The sequence below is a fragment of the Schistocerca serialis genome, chromosome 4 (genome assembly GCF_023864345.2).
Source record: "Schistocerca serialis cubense isolate TAMUIC-IGC-003099 chromosome 4, iqSchSeri2.2, whole genome shotgun sequence".
Taxonomy (NCBI): Eukaryota; Metazoa; Arthropoda; class Insecta; order Orthoptera; family Acrididae; genus Schistocerca; species Schistocerca serialis.
This window is the reverse complement of record NC_064641.1, coordinates 698241230-698246659: the sequence shown is the minus strand read 5'-3', so window position 1 is coordinate 698246659 and position 5430 is coordinate 698241230. Positions and strand designations below refer to the sequence as shown.

The 5430-nt window shown below is 47.5% G+C and overlaps 1 non-coding gene across 1 annotated transcript; it reads right to left on the bottom strand.

Moving 5' to 3' along the window:
- Positions 1 to 1330: 1330 nt before the first annotated feature.
- Positions 1331 to 1405, bottom strand: Trnas-cga (transfer RNA serine (anticodon CGA)). Its single transcript has one exon. It is a non-coding gene; the product is annotated as a tRNA-Ser (tRNA).
- Between the last annotated feature and the right edge of the window lie 4025 nt (positions 1406 to 5430).

The window sequence follows — 5430 nt, the reverse complement described above, 5'->3', positions numbered from 1 at the left end:
GAATGCAGCGTACCAACCTCTGGGCAGTTAACGGGCATACTGAACACAAGCGATATTGGAAAAGTTTTGGCAGGCTTCCTCTCTGTTATGGGACCAAACTGCAGAGGTCATCGGTCCCTAGGCTTACGTACTGCTTAATCTCACTTAAACTAACTTACGCTAAGGACCAAACACACACGCTTGCCCGAGGGAGGACTCGAACCTCCGACGAGGGAGCCGCGCGAACCGTGGTAAGGCACCTCAGACCGCCCGGCTACCCCGCACTGCGAGGAATCCTTGGTCGTCGCTGTGGCGACTGTTGTTTATCATCCCCTTCAAGTGGTGTGTTTCTGGGAGTGGAGAGCAACAGAAGGAGTGTCGAGGAGTCGCTGCTCTGACGCACGGCCGAGAGGGCTTGCTGAGTCACAGAGAGGCGCCTGATAGCGGCCTGGCGTACTTCACACTGGATGGAACGAGTAAGTGTCGCATTTTTAGCGCTAGCGTTGCTTTTGCTACTATCAGCTTACAATTTGCGACAGCAATTCTGCAACTTATGTTGCTTTCCAGTGCCTTTACTTATTTCTGGATCCTGGATAAGGTTTCAACTTGCGTTTACGAACATCACAGATTTTGGAAACAATCGCGGTTCCATAGCAATCTTCTGTTCAATTAGCGGTGTTCAAATGGTTCAAATAGCTCTGAGCACTATGCGACTTAACAGCTGTGGTCATCAGTCCCCTATAACTTAGAACTACTTAAACCTAACTAACCTAAGGACATCACACACATCCATGCCCGAGGCAGTAGCCGTAGCAGTCGCGCGGTTCCGGACTGCGCGCCTAGATCCACGAGACCACCGCGGCCGGCAATTAGCGGTGTCCACCACTTGTTAGCGGAACAGTTTATCCCAGTAAAACTTCACTGTAACTATCGCTTATTAAAATGGATTCCATGAGGAATCTGATTTTTTAGATTTTTCAGACACAATTTGCCTCTTATCTGAACGTTAAATAAGCAATTGTCCGTAGATTCACTTCGAGAAAAGAACCACTTTTCTTCCGAATCAATTAAGAGAAAATGAATGCAGAGTCTAAAAGAATAGACCTGTTTTTCCCTTTTTTATTGCCCTACAACATTTCAGATCAGGCAACCTTCGTTAAATATTACACCTGTTGGACTTCTCCTGCTTAACTCAGTAGTGTTCTTAGTGTCACGGCGTTCCGTTGTAAAGCTGGTGTACCTACACGGAACTGTATATGTGTCATAGGAAACGTAATTAATTTTCAGAATGAGATTTTCACTCTGCAGCGGAGTGTGCGCTGATACGAAACTTCCTGGAAGATTAAAACTGTGCGCCCGACCGAGACTCGAACTCGGGACCTTTGCCTTTCGCGGGCAAGTGCTCTACCAACTGAGCTACCGAAGCACGACTCACGGCCGGTACTCACAGCTTTACTTCTGCCAGTACCTCGTCTCCTACCTTCCAAACTTTGCAGAAGCTCTCCTGCGAACCTTGCAGAACTAGCACTCCTGAAAGAAAGGATATTGCGGAGACATGGCTTAGCCACAGCCTGGGGGATGTTTCCAGAATGAGATTTTCACTCTGCAGCGGAGTGTGCGCTGATATGAAACTTCCTGGCAGATTAAAACTGTGTGCCCGACCGAGACTCGAACTCGGGACCTTTGCCTTTCGCGGGCAAGTGCTCTACCAATTAATTTTGTATGACAAATGACTAATGAGCTCTCATTTGCAGCCAATACAATCTTGAGACCACAGAGCTTTTTCGGTTACTGTGATTAGCAATTTACTGGGTTAAAGCAATATAACGCTTACACTAGTTTAGATATCGTTAGTGTGATGAGCACACAAGTGTGGCAGGCAGATACCTCTTTCCACTGCCGACCCCAGCACGTCACGTTCACAGCAACGATCCCTACAACATGCTCATTTCAACACTTTATCAAACAGATTATCAGGTCCTGTATATCACCAGTCTCTGTGCGATGAATTACCGCAGTTATTGGAGAACGTTACTCTTGCACAAAAACAACGACTGTGATTTGCGCTCCACGGGTACCACCACTTTTTCTACACATCGTGAGACAGTAGCTTACCTCAACGTTTCATAGTGGATGAAAGGCATTGCTCCATGCCTAACCCCTCAAATGGTTCAAATGGCTCTAAGCACTATGGGACTTAACATCTGAGACCACCAGCCCCATAGACTTAAAACTACTTAAACCTAACTAACCTAAGGACATCACACACATCCACGCCCGAGGCAGGACTCTAACCTGTGACCGTAGCAGGCGCGCGATTTAACCCTTCAAAATAGTGCAGAAGTTACAGGAGCATGTGACCAAAGTACGTGACGCAATCCGAATGGAGCGAGGTGTACTTGGAAGATTCCATGATTCACTGCGAAGAAGGCCTAAAGAATGTGTCAGGATGCACTGCCGATAGTGTCTACTTGTACGTAACATACATACCGTAATTAGAGGTCAGACAGACCCATCTATCAACAGGTGTTAGTTTCCGGACGTATCACTATAGGAACTTTGCTTCTAGATTTGACCAATACTAACTGCTGTAGAAATATGTGATACATTTTTAATAACCTTGTCTTACGAGACATACTGCATCTATTGATTAACAAGGTAAAGATTACACGCAAATCTGTATCGGTTCTCGGCACTGCTACGTTTAAAAAAAAAGGCAGATTTTCTTCCCTACCCCATGTGCTGAACAGACTCAACGAGAATTAAAAAAATCTAATTTTCAAAACCAAGCATTCGATGTATCCTATAAGGGAAATATACAGTGTGTGGGTAATCCCAATTTTAATTTACGCCAGTAGTGTAATGCGAAAATTATTCACAGGGAGGATTTCTTAGCGGCCAAGGGAGAGGTGCGTGTTGGCATTATGTGCGAGAGCCAGGCCTTGCATCATGGAGAGATTGATTCCCAAATGCCCCTTTTTCTTATGAATCGGATAGTTTACGAACGTGCCGGTAGGTGAAACTAACCGCATCCTTCAGGAACTTGTCCCGCCAGACATTTGCGACCTGGTTGAGTTGTGCCTGACTTCAACGTACTTCAAATGGCAAGGAAAATACTACGAGCAGACAGACGGCACAGCAATGCGGTCTTCCGTATCTCCGCTGGCAGCCGACATATTCATGGAAGCCTTTGGATCAACGGCACTCGCTTCAGCTCCTTTACGCCCACGTAGCTGGTTCAGAAACGTGGACGACACGTTCGCTATATGGCCTCGTGGTGAAACGGAACTACACAAGTTTCACGAATATTTGAACAATATGCACGGGAAAATATAGTTCACACACGAAGTAGAGAAAAATGGTGCAATTCCATTTCTAGAAGTCGAAGTATACAGAAGAACGGAGAGCACACTGGGGCACAGAGTATATCGCAAGCCTACACTTACAGACAGGCATCTGCAAGCCCAATCCTACCACCACCCAGCGAAGAAGAACTCTATCATTCGTTCTTTGGCAATCGATGCGCAGCACCTAAGTGATGCTCAAAATATAACACCTGAGCTTAAAAGGCTACGCAGAACGTTTCTAACCAATGGCTACAGCCACAGGTCGTTCCACACAGCCTTGTCGACGAACACAAGTAGCAAAGATAAGCAAGAAATAGACAAACTGCAGCCAACAGTGCGCTTACCTTACGTGAAAAATGTTACTGACCGAATAGGGAAACACCTTCGTCGGGCTGTTGTGCAGCCTGTCTTCTATAGTGGCCGCAGCATCCAGGACTTGCTAGGCTCCACTAAGGACAAGGTGGATGCATTACACACTGCAGTCGTGTACAAGGTGGAATGCGAAAGTGGAGAAGCATACATCTGCGAGGCTGGCAGGCCAATAGCAACGCGCATTCGGGAGCTCGGGCGCTATATTCGTCTAGGGCAACACAACAAATCCGCAGTGGCAGAACATCAGCAAGTCTGCGGAAAAGAAATGAAATTCAGAGAAACCTGTGTGTTGGCCAAGCATCCGGTTATGACGAAACGCAAAAGCAGAGAGGCCGTTAAAATTGCTACACCAACAAGAAATGCAGATCATAAACGGGTATTCATTGGACAAATATATTATACTAGAACTGACATGTGCTTACATTTTCACGCAATTTGGGTGCATAGATCCTGAGAAATCATTACCCAGAACAACCACCTCTGGCCGTAATAACGGCCTTGATACGCCTGGGCATTGAGTCAAATAGAGTTTGGATGGCGTGTACAGGTACAGCTGCCGATGCAGCTTCAACACGATATCACAGTTCATCAAGAGTAGTGACTGGCGTATTGTGACGAGCCAGCTGCTCGGCCACCATTGACCAGACGTTTTCAGTTGGTGAGAGATCTGGAGAATGTGTTGGCCAGGGCAGCAGTCGAACATTTGCTGTATCCAGAAAGGCCCGTACAGGACCTGCAACATGCGGTCGTGCATTATCCTGCTGAAATGTAGGGTTTCGCAGGGATCGGATGAAGGGTAGAGCCACGGGTCGTAGCACATCTGAAATGTAACGTCCACTGTTCAGACTACCGTCAATGCGAACAAGAGGTGACCGAGACGTGTAACCAATGGCTCCCCACACCATCACGCCGGTTGATACGACAGTATGGCGATGACGAATACACACTTCCAATGTGCGTTCACCGCGATGTCGCCAAACACGAATGCGAGCATCATGATGCTGTAAAAAGAACCTGGAATCATCCGAAAAAATGACGTTTGGCCATTCGTGCACCCAGGTTCGTCGTTGAGTACACCATTGCAGGCGCTCCTGTCTGTGGTGCAGCGTGAAGGGTAACCGCAGCCATGGTCTCCGAGCTGATAGTCCATGCTGCTGGAGACGTCGTCGAACTGTTCGTGCAGATGGTTGTTGTCTTGCAAACGTCCCCTTCTGCTGGCTCAGGGATCGAGACGTGGCTACACGATCCGTTAGAGCCATGCGGATCAGATGCCTGTCATCTCGACTGCTAGTGATACGAGGCCGTTGGGATCCAGCACGGCGTTCCGTATTACCCTCCTGAACCCACCGATTCCATATTCTGCTAACAGTCATTGGATCTCGACCAACGCGAGCAGCAATGTCGCGATACGATAAACCGCAATCGCGATAGGCTACAATCCGACCTTTATCAAAGTCGGAAACGTGGTGGTACGCATTTCTCCTCCTTACACGAAGCATCACAACAACGTTTCACCAGGCAACTCCGGTCAACTGCTGTTTGTGTATGAGAAATCGGTTGGAAACTTTCCTCCTGTCGGCACGTTGTAGGTGTCGCCACCGGCGCCAACCTTGTGTGAATGCTCTAAAAAGATAATCATTTACATACCACAGCATCTTCTTCCTGTCGGTTAAATCTCGCGTCTGCAGCACGTCATCTTCGTGGTGTAGTATTTTAATGGTCAGTGTGCACT